The sequence below is a fragment of the Carcharhinus amblyrhynchos genome, chromosome 23, assembly GCF_965287045.1.
Source record: "Carcharhinus amblyrhynchos chromosome 23, sCarAmb.v2.hapA, whole genome shotgun sequence".
In the NCBI taxonomy this organism is placed as follows: domain Eukaryota; kingdom Metazoa; phylum Chordata; class Chondrichthyes; order Carcharhiniformes; family Carcharhinidae; genus Carcharhinus; species Carcharhinus amblyrhynchos.
This window is the reverse complement of record NC_137346.1, coordinates 43,279,419-43,295,882: the sequence shown is the minus strand read 5'-3', so window position 1 is coordinate 43,295,882 and position 16,464 is coordinate 43,279,419.

The window sequence follows — 16,464 nt, the reverse complement described above, 5'->3', positions numbered from 1 at the left end:
ACCATCAGGCCCCGGAGCTTTATCCGTCCTTACACTACCTAAAAGCCCTAGCGCTTCCTCCCTCGTAATAGATATTTCCTGCAACTGATCCTCAGCTCCCTCCAAGAGACCGCACGACACCGAACCCCTCTCCTTCGTGAATACCGACGCAAAGTATTCATTCAGGAGCTCCCCCATTCCCTCCGACTCAATACATAACTCCCCACTTTTGTCCCTAAGAGGACCAATTTTCCCTCTAACTACTCTCTTGCTCCTAATATAGGAATAAAATGCCTTTGGATTTTCCTTAATCCTACCAGCCAAAGCCATTTCATGCCCTCTCTTCGCCCTTCTAATTCCCCTTTTTAGCTCCCTCCTACTCTCTCTATATTCCTCCAGCGCACTCTCTGTACCCAGTCGTTTCGACCTAACATACGCCTCCCTCTTCTTCCTGACCGAGTCTTCGATACCCCCTGTAATCCACGGCTCTCTAATCCTACCTTTCCCATCCTTCCGCTTAACCGGAACAAACCTCCCCTGCAACCGTTTCATTTTGCCCTTAAAAGCCTCCCACTTGCCAACCGTGGACTTGCCAGCTAACAGTCCCTCCCAATCAGTGTCCTGCAGCTCCCTCCTAATCCTGCTATAGCTCGCCTTTCCCCAGTTCAGCACGCTCCCGTTCGGCCGGCACTCGTCCCTTTCCATTTTTATCCTAAAGTAGACGGACTTGTGGTCACTGTTAGCCACATGTTCGCCTACCTCTACCTCGACCACCTGCCCCGGCTCATGACCCAACACTCAATCCAGTATAGCCCCTCCCCTAGTCGGGCTAGTTACATACTGCTCTAGAGACCCTTCCAAAACACATTTCACAAACTCCTCTCCCTCCGTACCCCCAGCTCTCGGCCCCCTCCAATTCTCTCCAGGTAGACTAAAGTCACCCACTACAACCACCCTATTCTTCCCGCACCTGTCCAAAATGCCCCTGCAAATGCCTTCCTCCACCGACCTCGGGCTGTTGGGTGGCCTATAGTACACCCCTAGCAACGTAATCTCTCCCTTTTTATTCCTCAACTCCACCCACAGCGACTCAATCCCTATCTCTTCCATATTGTCCTCCCTCTGCACTACTGTGACGTTCTCCTTTACTAACAGTGCCACCCCTCCACCTCTCTTCAACCCTCCTCTGTCACACCTAAAACACTTGTACCCAGGAACATTCAGCTGCCAGTCCTGCCCTTCCCGTAACCACGTCTCCGTTACAGCCACCACATCTAACTGCCTTATATACCTCTATCGTGTCCCCCCCTCGATCTCCGTCTTTCCGAGGAGAACAGTCCCAGTTTCTCCAACCTTTCCTCGTAACCCAGCCCCTCCGTGCCAGGCGACATCCTGGTAAACCTCCTCTGCACCCTTACCAGAGCCTCCACGTCCTTCCGGTAGTAAGGTGACCGGAACTGGACGCGGTACTCCAAATGCGGTCTAACCAACGTTCTATACAACTGAAGCATTAGAGGGCAGCTTTTAAACTCTATACCCCTTCCTATAAAGGCTAGCATTCCGTAAGCCTTCCTGACAACCTTCTCCACTCGTGTCGCAACCTTCTATTCCCCGTGTATCCGTGTTACGAATTAAATCGAGACTCGCTCCTTCCTCGCCTCGTTTAGACGATGTTAGGTCGGGTTGATTGGCCGTGCTAAGCAATTGCCCCTTAGTGTCCATGGATGTGTAGGTTAGAGGGATTAGTGGGTATAATATGTAGGGATGTGGGGGTAGGGGCCTGGGTGGGATTGTGTTCGGTGCAGACTCGATGGGCCGAAGGGCCTCTTTCTGCGCTGCAGGATTCTATAATCGATGAATGTTCACAATAGAGTTACTCACCGCGCAGCTAAAAACTCAGCACGTTGCTGAGAGTCACGGATGGTATCGTTGCTCTAGTTTGAACCCTCGTTCGCTTTCTCCTAAAAGCCATTCGTCGACCGTTGCAATTTTTAAGAAGTTACAGGCGTCTGATATAAGAGCCTCCTTTTTTTTTTAATGTTTCCTTCGAGCGACGTTGGGTAGGCCGGCTCCCGTCGTCCATCCGTAGTTGCCCCCGAGAAGGTGGCAGTGAGCCGCCCTTCTTGAACCGGTGCGGTCCCTGCGGTGTAGGTACGCCCGCGGTGCGGTTAGGGAGAGCGTTCTAGGATTTGGAACCCGGCGACAGTGAAGGAACGGCGATATCCTTCCCACGTCGGGATGGTGAGTGACGTGCAGGGTGGTGGTGGTGTCCCCCAGGTATCTGCTGAACGTTTCCCTCGAGGTGGTGAACGTTGTGGATTTTGACTTTCCATCTCTCGCACGGCGCCTCCTGACACTGCGGCTCTCCCTCCGTACTGGCATCGGCCGGGTTAACAGTGTTCAAATGTGAAAAGCAACTACCGACACGTCGGGTGGAATTTAAAAAGCTGTTCCTTTCCAGATCTGTCGCATCTTACGTAACGCACCCAGGATTCGTAACACACACACACACACACAAAATGATCGAGAGCCATGGGTGTCAAGACAACTAAATTACCATTTCTCTCCGTGCGCTCGATTCTTCGATCAGAGAGGTACGTCAGAGGCAACGCTCCTCTTACCGAGAACACTGGCCGTAATCGGCGGGCGCTTGTCTGAACGAAATTCCACGCAGCTAATGCCAGCTACGGTGGTTCACGCGTTAAAGGATCAGATTCAGTTATGTAGCGTTGGCCGTGAGGTTAAAATCAGTGCAGCGTGATGTATATAGGCGGTTAATGTTGTACAACGTACACAGGCAGTTAGTGCGTCGCAATATATACAGACAGTGCAGGACGATGTACACAGTTAATGCGTCACAATATATAGACAGTGATGCGCAATATATACAGACAGTGCAGCATAATGTATACAGACTATGCTGAACAATGTATTCAGAGGTTTAGTTCACATCAAGGTATACACACAGTGTGTGCCCCTCGATGCGTACAGACAGTTACGGCAGAACAAGGTATACAGACTGTGCAGCGCAACGTGTACAGTGTTGGTGCACAACAATATACAGACAGTACAGCACAATGTGCGCTGACAGTGCATCGCAATATCTACAATGCAGCACCGTGTGCGCAGTGCATCACAATATGCAGACAGTGCTGCACAATGTACACAAAGTGCAGCATAATGTATACAGGCAGTGCAACGCACTGTGTACGGTCAGTGCAGCGCAAGATAAACAGTCCGTGCTGCTCAGCATATACAGACAGTGTGCGCAATGTCTACAGATTGTGCAGCACGGTGTGTACAGACAGTGCAGGACAATGTATACAGTCAGTTAGTGCAGCACAATATATACACGCGCTGAGTGCTACGTAATGCGTATGGACATTTATAGAACATAGAACATAGAACATTACAGCGCAGAACAGGCCCTTCGGCCCACGATGTTGCGACGACCAGTCACAAAAACAATGACCCACTAACCTAAACCAGTCCCTTTTCGTCCATAAACCTATCCACGGATCTCTTAAACGCCCCCAAACTAGGCGCATTTACAACTGCAGCAGGCAGGGCATTCCAATCCCTCACCACCGTCTGGGTAAAGAACCTACCCCTGACATCCGTCCTATAACTACCCCCCCTTAATTTAAAGCCATGCCCCCTCGTGCTAGATTTCTCCATCAGAGGAAAAAGGCTATCACTGTCCACCCTATCTAAACCTCTAATCATCTTATATGTTTCAATAAGATCCCCTCTTAGCCGCCTTCTTTCCAGCGAAAACAACCCCAAATCCCTCAGCCTCTCCTCATAGGACCTCCCCTCCATACCAGGCAACATCCTGGTAAACCTCCTCTGCACCCTCTCCAAAGCCTCCACATCCTTCCTGTAATGTGGGGACCAGAACTGTACACAGTACTCCAAGTGCGGCCGTACCAGAGTAGTGTACAGTTGCAACATGACGCTGCGACTCCTAAATTCAATCCCCCTACCAATAAACGCCAAGACACCGTATGCCTTCTTAACAACCTTATCTACTTGATTCCCAACTTTCAGGGATCTATGTACACATACACCTAGATCCCTCTGCTCCTCCACACTATTCAAAGTCCTCCCGTTAGCCCTATACTCAACACGTCTGTTATTCCTACCAAAGTGAATTACCTCACACTTCTCCGCATTAAACTCCATCCGCCACCTCTCGGCCCAGCTCTGCAACCTGTCTCAGTCTCCCTGTAAACTATGACACCCTTCCTCACTATCTACCACACCTCCGACTTTGTGGCAGTGCGATGTATACAGGCGGTGCAGCGCGATTTATACAGACAATACAACGCAATGCAATCAGACAGCTAGTGCAGCGCCCTGTATACAGACCGTTAGTGTTCCGCAATATATAGAGACGTTTGATGCAGGGCGATGTATACAGACTGCTAGTACGGCGCGATGCATACGGACCGTGCTGAGCAATGTATTCGGACCTTTAGTTCACACCTATGTGTACACGCAGAAAGTGCCACACGGTGCGTACGGACGGTTATGGCAGAACAAGGTATACGGACAATGCGGTGCAATGTGCACGGTGTTAGTGCGGGACAATATACAGTCGGTGCAGCGCAATGTAAACAGATAGTTAATGCAGCGCAATGTATACAGAGTGCAGCACGAGATAAACAGTCTGCTGCACGGTGTATGCAGACAGTGTGCGCGATGTATAGATAGTTAATGCAGCACGTTGTATATTGACCGTGCACACACTGTGTATAGACAGTTGGTCCAGCGCAGCAAACACGAAGAGTGTGCACAATGTATGCAGATAGTGCAGCGCAATGTATACGGATAGTTGTGCAGCAGAATACATGCAGGCAGTGCAGGACAATGTATACGGTCAGTTAGTGCAGCACAATATATACACACAATGAGTGCTACGTGACGCGTAGGGACGTTTATAGCAGTGCGATGTATACAGACAGTACGACGCAATGCATTCAGACAGCTAGTGCAGCGCCCTGTATACAGACAGTTAGTTTTCCACAATATATAGAGACGTTTGATGCAGGGCGATGTATACAGACAATTCAGCGCAATGTATGTAGAGAGTCAGTCCAGCTTAATGTATACAGACTATGAAGCGTGATGTACGTAGATAGTTAGTGCGGTATGATGTAGACAGACGGCGCTGCACGATGTAGACAGACGGCGCTGCACGATGTACACAGAGAGGGCGGCACGATGCCTACGGGTCATGAAGCAAAATGTATACAGACGGTTTGTGAAGCGCGATGTATCTGGACTGTTAGCGCAGCACGTTGTATATAGAGAGTTAGTGCGATAAGCGGTTAGTGCAGGACAATTTACACAGTCGGTGCAGCGCGATGAATGCAGACAGTTAGTGCAGCGCAATGTATACAAACCGTGCCGCGCAACGTACGCTGATAGTGAGTGCTGCGCAATGTATACTGACAGTGTGACACAATTTGTACAGACAGTAAGCGCGACACAATGTATACAGACAGTAAGTGCAGTCAATGTATAGAGAGTTAGTGCAGTACAATGTGTACAGAGAGATAGTGCAGTACAATGTATACAGACAGTTAGTACAACTCAATTTATACAGACAGTAAGCGCAGCGCAATGTACAGAGACTGTCGGTGCAGCAAAATGTATACAGTTAGTGCAGCGTAAAGTATTCAGACAGTCAGTGAAGCACAATGTGTAGACTTAGTGTAGCGCAATGTATACAGACAGTGCAGCACAATTTATACAGACAGCTAGTGCAGCGTAATGCGTTACAGAGAGTGCAGCACGATGTATACAGACAACTAATGCAGTACAATGTATGCAGACAGTTAGTGCAGCACAATGTATACAGAGAGTGCAGTACAATGTGTACAGACGGTGCAGCGCAATGTATACAAACAGTGCGTACAATATATATGGACAGTTAGTCAGCACAATGTATACAGACAGTTCGATAAGCACAATGTATACAGACAGTTAGTGCAGCGTGTATATACAGAGAACGCAGCGCAACGTACACAGGCAGTTAGATAAGCACAATGCGTACAGACGGTTAGTGCATCGTAATGCATACAGACAGTGCAGCACAATGTACACAGGCAGATAGTGCAGCACAATATATACAGACAGTGCAGCACAATGGATGCCTTAGTGATTATTTACCAAACTTCGCTGGATTCTGGGGAAGTGCCGGAAGATTGGAAAATGGCTAATGTTACGCCGCTGTTTAAAAAGGGTAGCAGGCAAAAGGCAGGGAATTATAGGCCGGTTACTTTAACGTCTATTGTTGGAAAAATGCTGGAATTCGTCATCAAAGAAGAAATACTGAGGCACCGAGAGAAGAATTGTTTGATTGAGCAGACGCAGCACGGATTCGTTAAGGGGAAGTCGTGTTTGACGGATTTATTGGAATTCTATGAGGATGTGACTAGTGCGGTAGACAGAGGGGAACCGGTGGATGTGGTGTTTCTGGATTTTCAAAAGGCGTTTGATAAGGTGCCGCACAAAAGGTTGCTTCGGAAGGTTAGGGGGCGTGGAGTTGGGGGTAGGGTGTTAGCGTGGATAGAGGATTGGCTGTCTAATAGGAGGCAGAGAGTTGGTATCAATGGGTGCAATTCTGATTGGCGGTCGGTAACTAGTGGAGTGCCGCGGGGATCGGTACTGGGGCCTCAGCTATTTACCATTTATATAGATGATCTGGAGGAGGGGCCTGAGCGTAGAGTGTCGAAATTTGCTGATGACACAAAGATGAGTGGAAAAGCAAATTGTGTAGAGGGTGTAGAAAGTCTGCAGAGGGATCTGGATAGGCTGAGCGAGTGGGCGAGGACCTGGCAGATGGAGTACAATGTTAGCAAGTGAGAGGTTATCCACTTTGGCAGGAATAATAGTAGGAGGGATTACTATTTAAAGGACGAAAAGCTGCAGCATGCTACGGTGCGGAGGGACCTGGGGGTCCTTGTGCACGAGTCGCAAAAACCCAGTCTGCAGGTGCAGCAGGTGATCAAGAAGGCGAATGGGATGCTGGCCTTCATAGCGAGGGGGATTGAATATAAAAGCAGGGAGATCTTGCTGCAACTGTACAGGGTACTGGTGAGGCCGCAGCTGGAGTACTGTGTGCAGTTTTGGTCGCCGCAATTGCGGAAGGATATATTGGCCTTGGAGGGAGTGCAGAGGAGGTTCACTAGGCTGATACCGGAGATGAGGGGGTTGGACTATGAAGAGAGACTAAATAGACTGGGTCTGTACTCGTTGGAGTTTAGAAGGCTGAGGGGGGATCTTATAGAGACGTATAAGATAATGAAGGGGATGGATAGGGTAGAGGTAGAGAGATTCTTCCCGCTCAGAAAGGACAGCAGGACTAGAGGGCACAGCCTCAAGATAAAGGGGAGGCAGTTTAGAATGGAGTTGAGGAGGAGCTTCTTCACTCAAAGGGTGGTGAATCTCTGGAATTCTCTGCCCGTTGAAGTGGTGGAGGCTGCCTCGCTAAATATATTTAAGTCACGGGTACATAGGTTTCTGATAGACATGGGAATTAAGGGTTATGGGGAGAGGGCGGGAAAGTGGAACTGATCCACTTCAGATCAGCCATGATCTTATTGAATGGCGGGGCAGGCTCGAGGGGCTAGATGGCCGACTCCTGCTCCTATTTCTTATGTTCATATGTATACGGTTAGTGCATTGCAGTCTATACAGACAGCTAGTGCAGCACAATGTATCCAGAGAGTTAGTGCACAATGTGTACAGACAATGAAGCACAATGTATACAAACCATGCAGCACAATTTATATAGAGAATTAGTGCAGCACAATGTATACAGACAGTTAGTACAGCACAAGATATACAGACAGTGCAGCACAATGTATACAGTTAGTGCATCACAGTGTATACAGTTAGTGCAGCATAATGCAAACAGACGGTTAGTACAGCACAATATATGCAAACCATGCAGCACATTGTATACAGACAGTGCAGCACAATGTATACAAACCACGTATACATAGAACTAGTGCAGCACAGTGTATACAGTTAATGTATCACAATGTATACAGAGAGTTAATGCATCACAATGTATACAGAGTTAATGCAGCACATTGTATACAGACAGTGCAGCACAATGTATACAGACCATGTATACAGAGAACTAGTGCAGCACAGTGTATACAGTTAATGTATCACAATGTATACAGAGAGTTAATGCATCACAATGTATACAGAGTTAATGCAGCACATTATATACAGACAGTGCAGCACAATGTATACAAACCATGTATACAGAGAACTAGTGCAGCGCAGTGTATACAGTTAATGTATCACAATGTATACAGAGAGTTAATGCATCACAATGTACACAGAGTTAATGCAGCACAATGTATACAGAGAGTTAATGCAGCACAATGTATACAAACCATGTATACAGAGAACTAGTGCAGCACAGTGTATACAGTTAATGTATCACAATGTATACAGAGAGTTAATGCATCACAATGTATACAGAGTTAATGCAGCACATTGTATACAGACAGTGCAGCACAATGTATACAAACCATGTATACAGAGAACTAGTGCAGCACAGTGTATACAGTTAATGCATCACAATGTATACAGAGAGTTAATGCATCACAATGTATACAGAGTTAATGCAGCACAATGTATACAAACCATGTATACAGAGAACTAGTGCAGCACAGTGTATACAGTTAATGTATCACAATGTATACAGAGAGTTAATGCATCACAATGTATACAGAGTTAATGCAGCACATTATATACAGACAGTGCAGCACAATGTATACAAACCATGTATACAGAGAACTAGTGCAGCACAGTGTATACAGTTAATGTATCACAATGTATACAGAGAGTTAATGCATCACAATGTATACAGAGTTAATGCAGCACAATGTATACAGAGAGTTAATGCAGCACAATGTATACAAACCATGTATACAGAGAACTAGTGCAGCACAGTGTATACAGTTAATGTATCACAATGTATACAGAGAGTTAATGCATCACAATGTATACAGAGTTAATGCAGCACAATGTATACAGACAGTGCAGCACAATGTATACAAACCATGTATACAGAGAACTAGTGCAGCACAGTGTATACAGTTAATGCATCACAATGTATACAGAGAGTTAATGCATCACAATGTATACAGAGTTAATGCAGCACATTGTATACAGACAGAGCAGCACAATGTATACAGACCATGTATACAGAGAACTAGTGCAGCGCAGTGTATACAGTTAATGCATCACAATGTATACAGAGAGTTAATGCAGCACAATGTATACAAACCATGTATACAGAGAACTAGTGCAGCGCAGTGTATACAGTTAATGTATCACAATGTATACAGAGAGTTAATGTATCACAATGTATACAGAGTTAATGCAGCACAATGTATACAGACAGTGCAGCACAATGTATACAAACCATGTATACAGAGAACTAGTGCAGCACAGTGTATACAGTTAATGCATCACAATGTATACAGAGAGTTAATGCATCACAATGTATACAGAGTTAATGCAGCACATTGTATACAGACAGTGCAGCACAATGTATACAGACCATGTATACAGAGAACTAGTGCAGCGCAGTGTATACAGTTAATGCATCACAATGTATACAGAGAGTTAATGCAGCACAATGTATACAAACCATGTATACAGAGAACTAGTGCAGCGCAGTGTATACAGTTAATGTATCACAATGTATACAGAGAGTTAATGTATCACAATGTATACAGAGAGTGCGGCACAATTAGGTAGAGTTAGGTAGAGAGTTGAGAAAGAGGAACACTAAGGTAGTAATCTCGGGATTGCTGCCTGTGCCGTGAGAAAGTGAGCAGGAACGGAACGAGGTGGAGGGTGAACGCGTGGCTGGAGCAGGGAGCAGGGATTCAGGTTCCTGGATCATTGGGACCTCTTTAGGGGCAGGTGTGACCTGTACAGTAAAGACGGGCGGTACTTGAATCCCAGGGGGACCGATATCTTGGCCGGGAGGTTTGCTAAGGTGACTGGGGGGAGTTTAAACTAGAAACGTCGGGGGGGGAGGGAATCAAAATGAAGTGACTGGGAGAGAGGAGGTTAGCTCACAAATAGAGAGAGAGATTGTCAACAGCGCGAGAGGGAGGATAGCCAGGTGATGACTGCTCAGGCTGCAGGCCCGTTAACAAAGTGGATGAGCTTAGAGCGTGGATCGCTACTCGGAAATGCGACGTGGTGGCCGTTACAGAGACTTGGGTGACTCGGGGACGAGACCGGTTACTTCAAATGCCGGGTTTCGGATGTTTCAGGGTGGACAGGGAGGGAGGTTGAAGAGGTGGGGGAGTGGCACTGTTGATCAGGGATAATGTCACGGCTGTAGAGAAGGTGGACGCCGTGGACGGATTGTCTACGGAGTCTCTGTGGGTGGAGGTTCGGAACAGGAAGGGGTCGTTAACTTTACTGGATGTTTTCTACAGGCCGTCCGATATTAACAGGGACGTTGAGGAACAGATAGCGAAACAGATCCTGGAGAGATATCATAATAAGAGTTGTTGTGATGGGAGACTTTAACTTCCCAAATATCGATTGGAATATCCCTAGGGTAAGAGGTTTAGATGGGGAGGAGTTTGTTAGGTGTGTTCACGAGGGTTTCCTGACACAGTATGTGGATAAACCTACAAGAGGAGAGGCTGTACTCCATCTGGTACTGGGTAATGAACCTGGACAGGATCTCTCAGTGGGAGAGCATTTTGGGAATAGTGATCATAACTCTTTCTCCTTTACACTAGCACTGGATAGGATCAGGCAGGCTAGGAAAATGTTTATCTGGAGTAAGGGGAATTATGAAGCCATCAGGCAGGGAATTAGAGGCATAAATTGGAAGGAGGTTTTCACGGGGAAATGTACAGAACTAACGTGGCAGATTTTCAAGGAGTGTTCGTCTGGAGTTCTGCACGACAACGTTCCGATGAGACAGAGAAGTTTTGGTAGGTTACGGGAACCGTGGTGCGCGAAAGTTGTAATGAATTTGGTCAAGAGAAAAGGTTCAGGGACCTAGATAATGTTAGGGATCTAGAGGAGTGTACGACTTGTAGGAAGGAGCTTAAGAAGGAAATTAGGAGAGCCTGAAGGGGTCATGAGAAGGCCTTGGCAGGTAAGATTAAGGAAAACCCCAAGGCCTTCTGCAAATACATGAAGAGCAAAAGGATGAGATGCGAAGGAATAGGACCTATCGAATGTGATGGTGGGAAAGTTTGTATAGAACCGGTAGAAATAGCAGAGGTACTCAGTGAATACTTTACTTCAGTATTCACAGTGGAAAAGGATCTTGGTGGTTGGTGCTTGGTGGCTTGGTGGCTTACGGTAGACTGAAAAGCTCGAGTATGTGGACATTAAGAAAGAGGACGTGTCGGAGCTTTTGAAAAGCATCAGGTTAGATAAGTCGCCGGGACCGGATGGGATGTACCCCAGGTTACTGTGGGAGGCGGGAGCAGAGATTGCAGAGCCTCTGGAGATGATCTTTGTGTCATCGATGGAGACTGGAGAGGTTCCGGGGGATTGGAGGATTGCGGATGTGGTTCCTCCATTCAAGAAAGGGAGAAGAGATAGCCCAGAAAATTATCGACCGGTGAGTCTAACCTCAGTGGTTGGTAAGTTGATGGAGAAGATCCTGAGAGACAAGATTTATGAATATTTGGAGAGGTATAGTACGATCAAAAATAGTCAGCACGGCTTTGTCACAGGTAGATCGTGCCTTACGAGCCTTTGGTTGAGTTTTTTGAAGATGTGACTAAACGCATTGACGAAGGGAGAGCGGTGGATGTGGTTTATATGGACTTCAGCAAGGCGTTCGATAAGGTCCCCCATGCGAGGCTTATTGAGAAAGTGAGGGGGCGTGGGATCCAAGGGGACGTTGCTTTGTGGACCCAGAACTGGCTTGCCCGCAGAAGGCAGAGAGTGGTTGTGGATGGGTCTTTTTCTGCATGGAGGTCGGTCACCGGTGGAGTGCCCCGGGGATCTGTTCTGGCAGCCTTGCTGTTTGTGACTTTTATAAATGACCTGGATGAAGAAGTGGAGGGATGGGTTGGTAAGTTTGCCGATGACACGAAGGTTGGTGGTGTTGTGGATAGTTTGGAGGGATGTCAGAAGTTGCAGCGAGACACAGATAGGTGCAAGACTGGGCAGAGAAGTGGCGGATGGACTTCAACACGAATAAGTGTGTGGTGGTTCATTTTGGCAGGTCAAATGGGATGACAGAATGTAATATTAAGGGTAAGACTCTTGGCGGTGTTGAAGAGCAGAAGGATCTTGGGGTCCGGGTTCATAGGACTCTTAAATCGGCCTCGCAGGTGGAGGATGTGGTCAAGAAGGCGTATGGTGTACTGGCCTGCATTAATCGAGGGATTGAGTTTAGGAGTCGGGAGGTAATGCTGCAACTTTATAGGACCCTGGTCAGACCCCACTTGGAGTACGGTGCGCAGTTCTGGTTGTCTCACTAAAGGAAGGATGTGGAAGCTATTGAGAGGGTGCAGAGGAGATTTACAAGGATGTTGCCTGGATTGGGAGGCATGCCTTATGAGGATAGGTTGAGAGAGCTCGGTCTCTTCTCCTTAGAAAGAGATGAAGGTTGAGAGGTGACCTGATAGAGGTTTATAAGATGTTGAGAGGTATAGATAGGGTGGATTCTCAGAGGCTATTTCCCAGGGCTGAAATGGTCGCTACGAGAGGACACAGGTTTAAGGTGCTGGGGAGCAGGTACAGAGGAGATGTCAGGGGTAAGTTTTTCACTCAGAGGGTGGTGAGTGAGTGGAATCGGCTGCCATCAGTGGTGGTGGAGGCGGATTCGATAGGGTCTTTTAAGAGACTTTTGGATAAGTACATGAAACTTAGTAACAGAGAGGGTTATAGGTAAGCCTAGTAGGTAGGGGCATGTTTGGCTCAACTTGTGGGCTGAAGGGCCTTTTTGTGCTGTAGTTTTTCTATGTTCTAATGTATACAGACAGTTAATGCAGCACAATGTATACAGACAGTGCAACACAATGTATACAGACAGTTAGTGCAACACAATGTATACAGACAGTGCAACACAATGTATACAGACAGTTAGTGCAACACAATGTATACAGACAGTGCAACACAATGTATACAGACAGTGCAACACAATGTATACAGACAGTGCAGCACAATGTATACAGACAGTGCAACACAATGTATACAGACAGTGCAACACAATGTATACAGACAGTGCAACACAATGTATACAGACAGTTAATGCAGCACAATGTATACAGACAGTTAGTGCAGCACAATGTATACAGACAGTGCAACACAATGTATACAGACAGTTAGTGCAACACAATGTATACAGACAGTTAATGCAGCACAATGTATACAGACAGTTAGTGCAGCACAATGTATACAGACAGTGCAACACAATGTATACAGACAGTTAGTGCAACACAATGTATACAGACAGTGCAACACAATGTATACAGACAGTTAGTGCAGCACAATGTATACAGACAGTGCAACACAATGTATACAGACAGTTAGTGCAGCACAATGTATACAGACAGTGCAACACAATGTATACAGACAGTTAGTGCAGCACAATGTATACAGACAGTTAGTGCAACACAATGTATACAGACAGTGCAGCACAATGTATACAGACAGTGCAACACAATGTATACAGACAGTGCAACACAATGTATACAGACAGTGCAACACAATGTATACAGACAGTTAGTGCAGCACAATGTATACAGACAGTTAGTGCAACACAATGTATACAGACAGTTAGTGCAGCACAATGTATACAGACAGTTAGTGCAACACAATGTATACAGACAGTGCAGCACAATGTATACAGACAGTGCAACACAATGTATACAGACAGTGCAACACAATGTATACAGACAGTGCAACACAATGTATACAGACAGTTAGTGCAGCACAATGTATACAGACAGTTAGTGCAACACAATGTATACAGACAGTGCAGCACAATGTATACAGACAGTGCAACACAATGTATACAGACAGTGCAACACAATGTATACAGACAGTGCAACACAATGTATACAGACAGTTAGTGCAACACAATGTATACAGACAGTGCAACACAATGTATACAGACAGTGCAACACAATGTATACAGACAGTGCAACACAATGTATACAGACAGTTAGTGCAGCACAATGTATACAGACAGTTAGTGCAACACAATGTATACAGACAGTGCAACACAATGTATACAGACAGTTAGTGCAGCACAATGTATACAGACAGTTAGTGCAACACAATGTATACAGACAGTGCAACACAATGTATACAGACAGTGCAACACAATGTATACAGACAGTGCAACACAATGTATACAGACAGTTAGTGCAACACAATGTATACAGACAGTGCAACACAATGTATACAGACAGTGCAACACAATGTATACAGACAGTTAGTGCAACACAATGTATAGAGACAGTGCAACACAATGTATACAGACAGTTAGTGCAACACAATGTATACAGACAGTGCAGCACAATGTATACAGACAGTGCAGCACAATGTATACAGACAGTTAGTGCAACACAATGTATACAGACAGTGCAACACAATGTATACAGACAGTTAGTGCAACACAATGTATACAGACAGTGCAACACAATGTATACAGACAGTGCAACACAATGTATACAGACAGTGCAGCACAATGTATACAGACAGTGCAACACAATGTGTACAGACAGTTAATGCAGCACAATGTATACAGACAGTGCAACACAATGTATACAGACAGTTAGTGCAACACAATGTATACAGACAGTTAATGCAACACAATGTATACAGACAGTTAATGCAGCACAATGTATACAGACAGTGCAACACAATGTATACAGACAGTGCAGCACAATGTATACAGACAGTGCAACACAATGTATACAGACAGTGCAACACAATGTATACAGACAGTTAGTGCAACACAATGTATACAGACAGTTAGTGCAACACAATGTATACAGACAGTTAGTGCAACACAATGTATACAGACAGTTAATGCAGCACAATGTATACAGACAGTGCAACACAATGTATACAGACAGTTAGTGCAACGCAATGTATACAGTTAGTGCAGCACAATGTATACAGACAGTTAATGCAGCACAATGTATACAGACAGTGCAACACAATGTATACAGACAGTGCAACACAATGTATACAGACAGTTAGTGCAACACAATGTATACAGACAGTGCAACACAATGTATACAGACAGTGCAACACAATGTATACAGACAGTTAGTGCAACACAATGTATACAGACAGTGCAACACAATGTATACAGACAGTTAGTGCAACACAATGTATACAGACAGTTAATGCAGCACAATGTATACAGACAGTGCAACACAATGTATACAGACAGTTAGTGCAACACAATGTATACAGACAGTTAGTGCAGCACAATGTATACAGACAGTTAATGCAGCACAATGTATACAGACAGTGCAACACAATGTATACAGACAGTTAGTGCAACACAATGTATACAGACAGTTAATGCAGCACAATGTATACAGACAGTGCAACACAATGTATACAGACAGTGAGTGAAGCACAATGTATACAGACAGTTAGTGCAACACAATGTATACAGACAGTTAGTGCAACACAATGTATACAGACAGTTAGTGCAACACAATGTATACAGACAGTTAGTGCAACACAATGTATACAGACAGTGCAACACAATGTATACAGACAGTTAGTGCAGCACAATGTATACAGACAGTGCAACACAATGTATACAGACAGTTAGTGCAACACAATGTATACAGACAGTGCAACACAATGTATACAGACAGTTAGTGCAGCACAATGTATACAGACAGTGCAACACAATGTATACAGACAGTGCAACACAATGTGTACAGACAGTTAGTGCAACACAATGTATACAGACAGTGCAGCACAATGTATACAGACAGTTAGTGCAACACAATGTATACAGACAGTTAATGCAGCACAATGTATACAGACAGTGCAACACAATGTATACAGACAGTGCAACACAATGTATACAGACAGTGCAACAGAATGTATACAGACAGTGCAACAGAATGTATACAGACAGTGCAACACAATGTATACAGACAGTGCAACACAATGTATACAGACAGTTAATGCAGCACAATGTATACAGACAGTGCAACACAATGTATACAGACAGTTAGTGCAACACAATGTATACAGACAGTGCAACACAATGTATACAGACAGTGCAACACAATGTATACAGACAGTTAGTGCAACACAATGTATACAGACAGTTAGTGCAACACAATGTATACAGACAGTTAGTGCAACACAATGTATACAGACAGTTAATGCAGCACAATGTATACAGACAGTGCAACACAATGTATACAGACAGTGCAACACAATGTATACAGACAGTGCAACACAATG